Source organism: Chiloscyllium plagiosum, chromosome 3, assembly GCF_004010195.1.
Source record: "Chiloscyllium plagiosum isolate BGI_BamShark_2017 chromosome 3, ASM401019v2, whole genome shotgun sequence".
Taxonomy (NCBI): domain Eukaryota; kingdom Metazoa; phylum Chordata; class Chondrichthyes; order Orectolobiformes; family Hemiscylliidae; genus Chiloscyllium; species Chiloscyllium plagiosum.
In genome coordinates this window covers 135,093,620-135,108,364 of record NC_057712.1, presented here as the reverse complement: position 1 = coordinate 135,108,364, position 14,745 = coordinate 135,093,620, and the positions used below count along the sequence as shown (strand labels likewise).

Sequence of the window (14,745 nt, the reverse complement as noted above, 5' to 3'; positions counted from 1 at the left end):
CTGACGAGGGAGTCGCGGAGGGAGTGGTCTCTACGGACAGCTGATAGGGGAGGGGAGGGAAATATATCCTTGGTGGTGGGGTCCGTTTGGAGGTGGCGGAAGTGACGGCGGATGATGCGCTGTACATGGAGATTGGTGGGGTGGTAGGTGAGGACCAGTGGGGTTCTGTCCTGGTGGCGGTTGGAGGGGCGGGGCTCAAGGGCGGAGGAGCGGGAAGTGGAGGAGATGCGGTGGAGGGCATCGTTGATCACGTCGGGGGGGAAATTGCGGTCCTTGAAGAAGGAGGCCGTCTGTGTTGTGCGTATTTTGAACTGGTCCTCCTGGGAGCAGATGCGGCGGAGACGAAGGAATTGGGAGAATGGGATGGCGTTTTTACAGGGGGCGGGGTGGGAGGAGGTGTAGTCCAGGTAGCTGTGGGAGTCGGTCGGTTTGTAGGAGATGTCAGTGTTGATTCGGTCGTCTGGACAGGATGCAGAACTGGACTGATAAATGGCAGATAGCAGTTTCAATGCCCTTCACAATAAAGTATCCTATTCCCATTTCATTCCTTTTTTTATACTCTTGTGGCTTCCATGCTACAGTGTAATGGCTAGGTAGCACAACCCCCCTCCACCTCATCCAAACAAGCTGAAAAAAACCACCAACCCACTTGGGCAATTACAAAAGCCAAGGCTCTCGCCCCCGGGACCCTTTTATTTGCCCCACTTGCAATCACAATTTCCTCTTCCTGACCACTAACCAAATCAGATGACCCTAACTTAAGATTCATGACCACCTCCTGGAAACATCTTGGTTTTTGGGATGATGTGTATTGTTACATCCTTAATGAAAAACTAAGTATTTAGAAATACAAAATGATCAAGCAGGGTCAACATGTCTTCATGAAATGCTAACCAAGCCTGACAAATTTACTACAATTCTTTCAGGTGATAGCAGACATGTGGGACCTATCAAAAGCCTTCCTAAAATCCAAACAGATTACATCCACTGCTTCCACTTCATCTATCCTGCTTGTTACCTCCTCAAAGAATTCTAGTAAATTTGTCAGGCATGCATTTCTCCTTCATGAAGCCATGTTGATGCGGCTGGCCCATATTATGCATTTCTAAATGCTCTGCTGTTACATCCTTTATACTAGTAGACTTCAACATCTTTCCAATTACAGTCATTAAGCTAACTGGCCCCATAGTTACACTTTTTATCTCTGCCTTTTAAATAAAAGTGTTAGATCAATAGTCTCCCAACCCTCTGGGTCTTCTCCAGAATCTAAGGATTCATAGAAGATTACTACCAGTGTATTCACCATCTCTGTAGATACTTGCTTTATTATTCTACATTGCATCCTATCAGGTCCTGGAGATGTGTCTAAATCACTAATCTTTGCTACAATGTATCTTTTCTTCTTTCAACCGATGTTATTCTCAACTTCCCCAGTTCACCATGGTTGGTTTATCCTCTCCCTTGAAATCATCTCCTTCACTGGAATAAGTCTTTGCTTTGAGCCATTTTGTTAAGTGTCTGGCTTTGGTCCTTAACCCATCTTTGCTGCAAGGAACTCTGCCCTTATTCCTTTGTAACGCACTCTTATTTAAGCTTGGCACCGTGATTTCCAACCCAAGTTCCTCTCTCTCAGAACTAAATGTTAAATTTTACGGTCACTGCTCCCTCAGATTCTTTCTGCTATCATTTATTACACCTGTCTCATTATACATAACCAGATGCAAACAGTCTGATCAGTGGTTGGATCCATGTTATTCTCGTAACAGTCCCAAATCAAAATGAATTCTTCCTCTAGCTTCCTCTGCCTATCCCAATCTACAAGATTAAAGACACCCATGACTAACATACTGCTTGTTAATGTCCTCTAATTCTAGATTGATTCCACTGTGTGGATACTATAGACTATTTCTATCAGTGTCTTCTTTTCCTTTTTGTTTCTACAGCCATCCATATGAATTCTATATCTTCCGATCCAAGATTATTTCTTGTTGTTATTGTACTTATTCTATCCCATATAAGGAATGCTACAAAAACCTTTTCCTTCCACCCTGTCCTTTGGAAAGTTACATAACCCTAAAGACTTAATTTCCAGCTTTAACTTCCTTGTAACCATGTCTCCGTCACAACTATAAAATCACATACATTAACTTGTATTTGTACCATGAATTCATCTATTTTGTTCTGAATACTATGCACATTAAACAGCTAATAATTTTTCCTTTTCACCACGACATGGTTAGCACTGCTGCCTCACAGCATCAGGGTCCCAGATTCCATTCCAGCCTTGGGCGACTGTGAGGAGTTTGCACATTCTCCCCATGTTTGTGTGGGTTTCCTCTGGGTGGTCCAGTTCCCTCCCACAGTCCAAAGATGTGCAGGTTAGGTGAATTAGCCAAGCTAAATTGCCCATAGTGTTCAGGGATGGGTAGGTTAGGTGCATTCGTCAGTGTAAATGTAGAGTAATTGGTAGGGGGATGGGTCTGAGTTTGGAGGGTTGGAATAGACTTGTTGGGCTGAAGGACCTGTTTCCACACTGTAGGGATTCTAGGATTCTAACTGCTTTTTTTTCTATGTTTGTACGTTCTGCCCCTTCATGTCCTACTCTGGCTATTGTCATCCAAATTACTGCCCTGTAATGCAGACATACCCTCTTGTTTGTGAGCCTACATTTCCACCACCACCCCTCATTCCTTCATTAGTTTGATGCTCTCTACAACTGTAGTTATTCAATTCACCAGGACACTGGGCCCAGCACAAGTTAATCACAAACTCCATCATAAGATTTTTTGAAAAACAGCAGAACAAGAAGTTGTTTACAGCTTAAAAAAACAAGCAAAGCTAACTGATACATTCGAGACTATATTGCATTTGGAGGACATTGAGTTAATGTAAACTGGCATTATCTGTTTTGGATTCAGGACTGGTCAAGTTGTATTTTACCACAGCTAATGGAATTGAAAACAGAAGCAAGGAAACCATGAGACATTCGATCTCCCATCACTCTCCAACATTCGAGAATCATACAATTCACTAGCACCTCTGAGAAGCGTTAATCTGATTTTACCCAAAACATGTCTATTTCTCAGCAAGCATGAGTATTGTTCCATTGCATTTGAAGGTGTTGAACAATACACTACAGTTCACCATGAGATGCATTGCTGGGTAATCTCACATGCTTTAAGGTAAAATGCAGGAACAGAAAATAGCAAAAGTAGGCCATTCAGCCCTTCAAGCCTGCTCTGCCAAATATTATGGTTACGGTTGATCATCCAACTCAATTGGCTGTTCCCAATTTTCCTCCACATTCTTTGCATTGAATATATTTTGAATCTTTTAAAGAAATCAGCACAGTCAGCTGTAGATAAGTAGGAGCATTCGCACTCAAGTCACAAAGTTGAGCTTTTAAGCCCGGTCAGAGATTTTGGAATAGAATTTTGGGTTATGTCAGCTGCAGGTATCATATTTTTAAAATTTTAAAACAAGTATCATGACTTAACTGGGAAGTCATGAGTGTGTCAAAAACAGTGCTCCACTGTTCTACAAGCCATCACAAAATGTATAAAATCCCAATTTGACTGACTGATAATCAGGACACAAGTAATTCACACAGGGTTTATTATGAAAAGGAAGTCTATTTACTGTAACCCATTTAACAAAAAAAGGGTCTCTAATTCAATGTGACTTAAACTATACCCCTTCAAAATTCCCAAACATACACTCAAGATTACAACAGGCAAAATAAATACTGACAAAAAAAACTGTGGATTCTGTAAATCGGAGACAAAAATAGAAATTGCTGGAAAAGCTCAGCAGGTCCGACAGCATCTGCGGAGAGAAATCAGTTAATGCCTTGAGGTCAACTGACCCTTCGTCAGAACTGATGGTAGCTGGGAAAATGTCAGTTTATATACAGAAGATAGGGTGGGGGGAGGGGGCAATGAGTAAACAATAGGTGGAGATAGAGCCCAAAAAGACAGGAGAACAGTTGGACAAACAAAGGATAACAATGTGGCTAGAAGGGTGAATGGCTATTAGCAGGGACTGCTAGTGGCTAACAATGAATAGGGTATAACAGCAGACTATGAGACAACCGGGCTTGGTTTGTGGGTGTTGGGGTAAAGACATGGGAGAGTTTAAGTCCTAAACCTACTGAAGTCAATATTGAGCCTGGAAGGCTGTAGGTTTCCCCAAGCTGAAAATGAAATTTTATTCTTCCAGCTTGTGCTGAACTTTGGTAGAGTGCTGCAGTCAGCCCGAGACACAGTTGTTGGCTAGGGAACAGTGTGCATGTTGAAACTGGCAGACAACTGGAAATTCAGGGTCATTTTTGTGAACAGAACTGAATTGTTCTGCGAAGCGATTACCCCACCCATATTTCATTTCCCCAATGTAGAGGAAACCACGTTGTGAGCAGCGAATGCAGTAGACTAGATTGTGTGGTGCAGATAAAACACTGCTTCACCTGGAAGATGTGTTTGTGCCTGAGATACTCAGGAGGGAGCAAGTAAACGGACAGATGTTGTGCCTTCTGCAGTTGACATGCAAGGTGTCAGGGAACTGTGGGTGGGTGTTGAGAGTGAAGGAAGAGTGCACCAGGGTGTCCCAAAGGGAACAATCCCTGCAGAAGACTGACAAGAGAAGGGAGGGGAGCATGTGCCTGAAGAAAGAGTTCAACAAATTATGGGTGGAAAAGACTACAGACAGGGTAAACAAAATTCTAAAGTTCAAATGTCCAGACCACAAGATGGAAAGTTATTTTCTCAGGTCCTTTCAATTTATACAATGATGGCATGCTGTTGTCTGTACGGTAAAGGACGTCCTCCAATTCAACAGTTGGTTGAAGGACACCCCAGTCCACCCAATTTTACGCCAATTCATCCCATTTGGCTGCTCTTTCCTCTTAGTCCTGTAAATTATTTTATTTTCAATTGCTAGCCAATAAACTTACAAGTGAAACAAAGCAAAATGTTGGAAAAACTCAACTGCTCTGGCAGCATCTGAGAAAAAAGTTGAGTCAGCTTTCATTCACTGCCTTTTCAGGCAGCTGTATAGTTTGTATAGAATAGAACTATTTGGGAACTTCAATTGAAAATGAAAGAAAAAAGTTTCAATTGTATTTAAGAATGTCACTTTTGAAGGTCAAAGGTCAGCCATTGTGACTAAAAGGCTCAAAGCCAGTCTGCAACTTGAATGACTCCAACAACTGAGGAATTAATTGCTGAATGTTTAAAATGCAGACATACAGAAAATAGACGGTCATGTGACACAAGCAGTTCAAGTTCAAGAGAGAGAGAAAGAAGTCATCCTAAAGGAAAGACAGTTTGTTTGTTTCACAGAAATCTCAAGATTTAGTGTTCATAGAAATCTCCTTGCTATCAGAAGTATAACAAGTCATAAATGGAAAGAACTGTTCAAGAAAGAAATCTTGAGACAGAGCAATACTTCCCTGGTGTTGAATGACCGTAAAGGATATTTGATAGAAGAGTCCAGTCTTTTGGCTGTATGCTGTGGTAGAGTCAGCGATATACAACCAGAAATAGACTCATTGATCCAACTCATCCATGCCAACCAGCTATCCTAACCTAATCCAATCCCACTTGCCAACATTTGACCCATATCCCTCTAAACCCTTCCCTTTCATATACCCATCCAGATGCCTTTTAGATGTTGCAATCACACCAGCCTTCACCATTTCCTCCAGCAAATCATTCCAGACATGAACCACCCTCTGTAGAAACATTGCCCTCTTAAAATTGTCTTACATAGAGAGCACTTCATTTTTTTTGTTCTTCCTGCAACATTGACTGCATTCACATAAGGCTGCTAGTAATGTTTTATGATCTATCAGGTCTGGTTTCACTCTGGGATCTCAACTAGTCAATACTACCTTCGGCTGGGATCACAACACTCCTATAACAATTCACTACATAATATCAAGCAATGGTTGCACGCACTGGAAACTGACAACCAGTTGCCATCAGTGGTTAACTATAAATTAAAAATAGTACTGAACAAATAGAAAAGGCATTAATTGAGCAAAGGCAGGTCAGAAGATTGCATGGAATATTAAAACAGTTAGGAATGGCCAAAAATTAACAGAGAGAAATCAGAGCACAAGAAAGCTAGCCAGAAATACAAGAGAGAAGTTTTTATTTTTTTTAAAAAGGGGAAACAATGTCATTGTTTGTGTTGTTACTGATTTGTGAGGCACAACATTCTGGTGACCCAGGTTCTAATTCCACTGTGACAGGTGCTGGCAAATGAAAACTGAGTTTTGAGGCGAATAGACATATGGAAGAGGGAAATGCAATGCAGTGGATGTAGTCTGTACAGAGCTGGAAATGTGTTGCTGGAAAAGCGCAGCAGGTCAGGCAGCATCCAGGGAACAGGAGAATCGACGTTTCGGGCATAAGCCCTTCTTTCAGGCTTATGCCCGAAACGTCGATTCTCCTGTTCCCTGGATGCTGCCTGACCTGCTGCGCTTTTCCAGCAACACATTTCCAGCTCTGATCTCCAGCATCTGCAGACCTCACTTTCTCCTCGTAGTCTGTACAGACTTTGGTAAGGCTTTTGACAAAGTCTCATGGCTGACTGGCCAAGGTGGTAATAGCTCATGTGATCCAGGGAGATTTGGAAAATTGGTTCAGTGACAGGAAGGAGAGAATGATGGTTGATGGGTGTTTTTGAGAATGACCTCCAAAGGCACAGCATAGATTTGGTGCTGGGTTACTTTGTTTGTAGTGCACATTAACGATCTGGACATGAATGTAAGAGATTTGATCAGTATGTCTGCAGATGACAAGAATTGATGTTGTAGCAAATAGCAAGCAGAAAAGCTGTGGTTTACAAAATGACATGAATGGGCTAATCAGATGAACAGAACTAGCAAATTGAATTTAATTCGAAAAGAAAGATGATACATGCTGGAAGGCCCAAGACAAGGGAGTACGCAATGAATGGTACGATGTTAAGTAGTAATAGCATCAGAGGGACCATGGTATGCATGTCCACTGATCCTTGAATGCAACAGAACTGGCATATACGGTGGTTAAGCTGATATATGGGATACTTGCCTTTATTATTTGAATACAAGATCAGGAGGTTTTGATGGAGCGCTGCGTAAGATGTTAGTAAGGCTATAGCTGGACTACTGCGCAGTGTTCTGGTCAGCATATCAAAGGAAGGGTGTGATTGCACTAGAGGGTACACAGAGAGTCATCAGGATGTTGCCTTGGTTGCAGTGGTTCAGCACTGGAGACAAGTCAGGTTGGGATTGTTTTCCTGAGAGAAGATTCAGAAGTACAAAATTGAAGGGTAGATTGGAAAAAAAAGGTCAAAAATGAGGGGGCACAAATCACAAGTAAAGGGCAGGATGTTATGTGTGGATTAAAGGAAAATTTGTTTCATGCAGAGGGTGCTGGGTATCTCAAACTCTGCCTGTAAGGGTGTAGAGGCAGGAACTGTCAAATTTTTTAGTGGTATTTAGGTGACCATTTGAAGCACCATACCACACAAGAGCTCAGACCAATTGCTGGAAAATAGGACTACAATAAATAGGTGTTTAATTGGTACAGACACAATGGACTGAAGTAGTTTTGGCTCAGAGTACACAAGGGTACTTTAAAGTCAGATTTAGAACTAAGAATGGAAAATAAGAAATGACAGATAAATTGAACAGGATTTTGTATCAGCATTCACGACAGCTAATATCCAAGCAGGAATAAATCACAAATTGAAAGGAACTCAGGAAAATTACAATCACCAGAAAAGTAGGACTATGTAAATTCTTTATACTTGGAGGCTGACAAGAGCGCAGTTCTTGATAACTTTGTACAACCAATGGTTTGAGTGATTAAACATGATTTCCCAATCTATGGAGTGTTTTCAGGAGGTAAAAGCAAGTGCTGTGATAAAAATGATTTGGTTGATATTATTTACAAAATGTTCTGCTTTATTGCAGCTTTTGTTAACACAAATTAGCTATAACATGACTGATGAATTGGGGATACTGTTTCTAAAGCGCCAAGTTTTAAAGCGTGTATCGATTATAACAGGATTCTGGTCCCATTAGCCTAAATGGTGCTACTATTACATGTTTTTCTTAGAACAGGATTGCACAAGAATGGAACTACCGCATTACAGTAGCACTGACTGTACTTAGATTTCTAGAAGGTAGATGATATGAATTTATAGAATCCCTAGTGTGGAAACAAGCCATTAGGCCCAATAAGTCCACACCGACCCTCCAAAGAACATCTCACTCAGGCCCAATCCCCTACCCTGTTAATCGACATTTCCCCGAACTAATGCATCTACCTATACATCCCTGAACACTATGGGCAATTTAGCATGGCCAGTTCATCTAACCTGCATATCTCTAGGCTGTGGCAGGAAACCGGAGCACCCAGAGTAAACCCATGCAGACACAGAATGTGCAAACTCCACAGAGCCACCGTATCACCATCAGGTGTCACATTAAAATATTATTGTAGAAAATAAAAGTTCATGGTTCCGGGAATTACAAGTTAACATGGGCAGATTAGCTGGCTAACAGGAAGCAGCAAATAGATGTAAATTGGTCTTTTTCAAGTTGGCAAAATGTAATGAATAGTGCATCAAAAGATAAATACTGGGACTTCAAAGGTTTACAATTTATATACATGACGAGAGAGGAGTGATTGCCAAATTTGCCGTTGAGATAAAGCTGTGAAGAGGACGGGTTTACAAAAATATACTGACAGGTTAGTGTTTCAGGTATAATTTAGCTTCCTTTTAAACAAGTTGAGGATCTCCAACACAACAAACTCCAGAAATCAGCAATTACCAGACTCCCATTTTTCCTCAATTCCCCTCAAACCCTTCTACCAATCACTTTATAAGTATACCCCCCTGGTAATTAACCTGCTGTCTAGAGGAAACAGGTCTTTTAGATTAGATTACATTAGATTCCCTACAGTGGGGAAACAGGTCCTTTGGCCCAACAAGTCCACACCGACCCTCCGAAGAGTCGCCCACCCAGACCCATTTCCCTCTGACTAATGCACCTAACACTATGGGCAATTTAATATGGCCAATTCATCTGACCTGCACATCTCTGGCCTGTGGGAGGAAACCAAGCACCCAGAGGAAACCCATGCAGACACGGGGAGAATGTGCAAACTCCACACAGACAGTCGCCAGAGGTTGGAATCAAACCTGGGACCCTGGTGCTATGAGGCAGCAGTGCTAACCACTGAGCCACCGTGCCACCCTAATAACTCTACTAAAGCCCCTCTGTATTTTCTACACCTTGATTAAGTCATCATTTAGCTTCCACTGCTTGAAGGCAAACAATCAAATGCAATCTTTTCTCATCTGTAACTTTTCAGCCCTAGCAACATTCTTGTAAATCACCTCATTCTCTTCTAAAGAAGAACTTCTTTTCCACAATGTGATCACAACTGTATACAAACTTCAACTACAACCTAACCACTGACTTTAACGTCCCAGCATTACATTTCTGCTCCTGCATTCAACATTCACCCAATGAAGGAATACATCGCTTCTGTCTTTATTGCCATGAGGAAAATGCGAACCTGCACTCCATAGTTTCTTGCTTCCTCCAGTCATCTCTAAGCCCTCTGGTTTATTTTGCACTTACTTGCTTGGTTTGCTCTCCCATAAACGATGAGGTGAAGACTGACAGGATGATTTCCCCAGGGGAAATGTTAAGCGTTAGGATTTTCTCTTCAAGATTGAAATGACCATAAGATGCAGGAGCAGAAGCAAGCCATTCAATCCAGAATCTGCTTCACTATTCAATGAGATCATAGCTTATCTGATAATTCAAAACTCCTCTTTCCTGCCCATCAACCAGGACTCTGAAGGGTCACTGGACATGAAGTATTAACCTTTCTCTCCACAGATGCTGTCAGATCTGCAGAGTTTCTCCAGCAATTTGTTTTTCCTTCAGATCTTCAGTATCTGCGCTTTCATTTTACCCTATATTCCATTACTACTTAAAAATCTCAGCTTCCAATGTACTTATCAACCAGTCTCTTAATAATTTCACACATTCACTACCCTCTGAAGAAATTCCTCATCTCTACCTTAAAAGGATACTGCCTTATTCTGAAATAATGCCCTCTGGTCCTAAAAACAACAAATTTGAAAAACACCCTATCAAGTCTTCTAATAATCAGCCCTTCCTGAAGAAGGGCTTATGCCCGAAATGTCGATTCTCCTGTTCCTTGGATGCTGCCTGACCTGCTGCGCTTTTCCAGCAACACATTTTCAGCTCTGATCTCCAGCCCTCACTTTCTCTCTTCTAATAATCATGTCTGCTTCGATAAGGTCACTTCTCATTCTTTTGTTGGGATATAGAATAATTAGTCCAGATATAAAATCTCTTTCATAAGACAGTCCATCCCTACCCAGGATCACCGGATCAAACCTTCTCTGGACTACAAACACAGTATTCTGTAGTCAAACTATCAGCTTATATAATTTTTCTAAGACTTCCCTATTTTGCTACTTTGAGCTGCTTCAATGACATTTCCCTTGGTCATCAAGTGGGGATGTTTGGCAATGACTGCAAAATGTTCAGCACCATTCAAGGCTACTCAGTTCCTGAAGCAGTCCATGTTCAAATGCAACAATATACAAATTCAACAAAATCCAGACTTGGGCGAGAAAATGACTAATAATATTCATGCTACACAAATGCCAGGCAATGATCATTTCCAATAAGAGAGACAATCATACCTTGGCATTCAGTGGTATCACCGTCACTGATCCTCCACGAATATTGAGTGGGCTACCACTAATCAGAAACTCAACTGGATTCACACAGCAGATACAAAGGCTGGCCTGAGGCTAGGAATCTTACAAGTAACTCACCCTCTGTCTCGGCTTTTGCCCGAAACGTCGATTGCGAAGCTTCTTGGATGCTGCCTGAACTGCTGTGCTCTTCCAGCACCACTAATCCAGAATCTGGTTTCCAGCATCTGCAGTCATTGTTTTTACCTCTCCAAAGCCTGCCCACCATCTACAAGGCATAAGTCAAGAGTGTGTGCTGGGATACACCCGACTTGCCTGGATGTGTGCAATTCCAACATAACTCGAAGCTTTACACCATCCAATCCAAAGCAGCTTGCTTGATTGGCAAGCCACATCTACAAACAACCATTCCCTCTCCGACCAACACTCTATAACAGCAGTATGTACCATCCATAAGATGCACTACAGATATTCTATGGTTCTTAAGACAGCACCATCCAAACCCATGGCCACTACTATCCAGAAGGACAAGGATAGCAGATACATGAGAACACCACAACTTGCAAATTCTCCTCTGAGTCACTCACTATCCAGACTTGGAAATATACTACTGTACCTTCAAGGTTAATGAATCAAAATCTTGGAATTCCCTCCCCAATGTCATTGTGGACCTACAAACACTAAATGGACTGCAGCAGTTTGCCACCACCTTGAATTCAACTTGGTATGGACAGTAAGTGCTGACCAAGCCAATGATGCCCCGCATGTTGAATATGAACTTTTAAGAATTGGAGAGAGTTAATAATTAGTGAGTTTGGAAAAGATTTGTAGCTCAGGTTGACACACGCATGAGAATTCCTAGAAGAATGGCATTCCAACTGGAACACTATCAACAAATACATCAATTTGGATCCTATCACCTCTGTGAAAAAGAACAAGAAATGACATCAACCACCCAAGGAAACCTAAACACAAATAGAAAGTGGGCCATAACACCAATGCTTCACCGGAGGCTCACTGATTATGTTACTAGTATGGTGACGAAACTTCTGAAAACAAACATTCCAGTTCAGCAAACAAACTTACATCCATAGGTAATAATGCAGTGTGTCAGCATTACAGTGGTACATGCTACAAAGTGTCTTACAGCACCGACTTAAGAGAAATAAAAATAACTAGATTTCTGCTTGTGACTGCTGATTTCCACTGGCTACATATCTGATAGGCCATCAAAATGAACACCATAAAATGACCCAACTAACCACTTAGCTCAAGGGCAGTTTGGGACAGACAGTAAATGTTGGCCTTGTGAACATGCACAGCCAACAAAATAAAAAAAAATAAAGTAGCAACACTCTAAGTTCATACATGGAAGTTTTGACTACAATCATTTGTGTGGATAGAGAAATCAAATCAAATAGCCATCTGAAATGCAAACATTTGATAGATGTTTAAAAAGGTTCAAAATGAAATTAGAGAATCTGAGGAGTGACAATGTCCAGCTAGCATCCAATAAGTCACATTTTACTGAGATCTTGTTACACGACATAATTCTAATTATTCTGAATTAAGAGTTAAAAAATTACAGGTTCATGGAGGATACAATTTCTCTTCAAAAAAAAAAGAATGATTACATGTTCTAAGCAAGTGGTGTGCCTACCCATCTAAATCCAATCAAGAATCCACTCGAGACTTCTATACATTTCTACCTAAAACACCCAGTTTCAAAACTAAATTATACTGCCTAAATTATTTCAAAGCTACAAAGACCCCACTTCAAAAATATTCTTAAATGAGAAGAATTACCTTCCTGCTGGAACTACATTTAGTGACTGATGTTGCAAATGGAGTTTAAATGCAAGGAACTGCAACTAGGTGTTACTGATTCATTGCCGTAAATGAGTAATTTCATATTCAAAACTGTACTCTATTATCAGGTACTCCACTTTAAGTGGATACATATAGATGATATTAAATACCTGGACATCACAAAGGGTGTATCAGCTTTACAATCTCACTGAAAGGAAAAGTTAGATTTCAGATCTAACTTGGGCACAAAACATTTGGGAGATTTTTCATTTTCAAAAGACTCCAAGTTAATGCAAGGTATTTGAATAAGTAAATTATTCTGGAGTTTTGAATGTTGAATTAGTGTCACATAGGTTGTATGACCTTTGGAGGGGTTTAATGATTAATTAATAAGTATTGCTGCAGCCATGGTGATTTATCTTATAAAACATTTTTGCTCTTCTTGTAGAGCAATAAGAATTTGTTTAGTTTGGGAAAGTGAGCGAAGTAAATAGCGCACTGTATTAATATTTCAGCTAAAAGATTCTGCAATTTATTTTGGAGTAAAGTGCCTTTTAGTTTCAACTGGGTCATTTGCAGATAGCTGAAGGTGGGCATAAAAATTGTTTGAGGAAAAGGAGTTGTTTTAGGATGATTACTAAAAAGGTCACCTAAGTGCAGGAAATTTAATTTTAAACTTCCATTCCAGAAGTGCATGGTTACAACCCAGAAGGTATTATGTGAAGATGAGAAAGTCCAAGCTCAGTTGTACGAAGGGTCCAGAAAGAGGCTCAGGTTTTCAAGATGGCATTTAAGATAGTTAAGCCCTACAAATGCAGAAGAGGAGGAAATTCTCTCTGATGTGAGTAACGGAGAGAAGTGTTGTTAGGATTGATGAGATTGTATTTTCAAATGTTTTTGAAATCTGTGAACACGTCATGTCAGAAGTTTTATCTTCATTTATTGTTAAGTCCAAACCTGCTTTGAGCAGCGAGCCCTGGTACAACACGTGCTGGGAAGCAGTGCCTGAGGATGCAGCCCTGGAGCTGTATGTAGGCAGCAAGTCCCAGGCAGATACCAGCAAAGGAGTGGCAGTCCTGGCACTTGCCTTGGAGAATCAGAGTACTGGTACAGAGCAGTCTAGGGCTTGAAGTGGAGCAGGGATGGCTATTCAGACTGGGATTTGGAGCAGGAGATCAGACCACATGTGGAGGCCCTGTGCTGAGATGTTGCACTCATGTCTATTTGAAATTTCCTACCTTACTGTAATGTCAACCCTTTAATGATGTTTTATTTTAATTTTTTGTTTTCAACTCTAAGTGAATGCAACATTTATTCCTCTGCTGTATCCAAGAACTGTATCTAGGTACTTGTAGCTAAGATGTCACCAGAAGGAGGCAGACATTGTAAAAGCTTTTCATGTGTACTCCATTGTAGGAGTACAATGACAATAAAAAGGATAGTTGCTATTGCATTGCGTATTTATGTTTCAGTAAAAAACATTACCTTTAAAGCCAGATTTTAATCTGAGATCCAACACATCCAGAAATAAAATCAGCTGGGATCATAAACCAAGGAACTCCATTTACTTTAATACATGCCTACTTTGCCATCCCAAGAAAAATTCAGTCAAGTGTTTAGAGTTCATCAATGTATTTTAACGCAGTACAAGTCAATGCAAACAATAACCTAATGAAAACAGACTTCACAACTAAACAGTAATGTGGCAACTTCCATCATTCAAGGCCCAGGCAATAAATGGCAAGTTTCAAGCTAAGGAAATATTTCTTCTTGTCCTCCTAATACAATCACAGTGGTTATCACAATTTTACCTGCCACAATGCGCATAGTAAAATATTAGAACAAACATGAGAATACATTCATCTCTCCTGGTCAGTTAATTTGTCTCAAGTTTCAGAGTCAGATGACTGTTGGCTTCAGCGCCAGTTCACTTGTTCACAATCCAAGATGGCATTCTGTGGATATGCAATTGTTGCTGTGTTTCAGATAAGGATATTACCTACAATTTTGTCAATATGCTTAGATAATTGAATTAGTCTCTATTTAAGAGACAGAAGAACAGAATTATTATGTAGTCATTTGGATCTCATGCCTACACCAGTTCTTTACCTTGTGCCAATCTCCTGCCTTTTCCCTGATAAATACCACTCCTATCAAAATAATATTCCAATGCTCAAG

The 14,745-nt window shown here is 40.7% G+C and overlaps 1 protein-coding gene across 2 annotated transcripts in view; it reads right to left on the bottom strand.

Moving 5' to 3' along the window:
• LOC122548559 (WD repeat-containing protein 26) overlaps positions 1-14,745 on the bottom strand; it is a 101,054-nt gene that overhangs the window by 53,184 nt on the left and 33,125 nt on the right. The gene's annotated exons all lie outside the window — the stretch shown is intronic.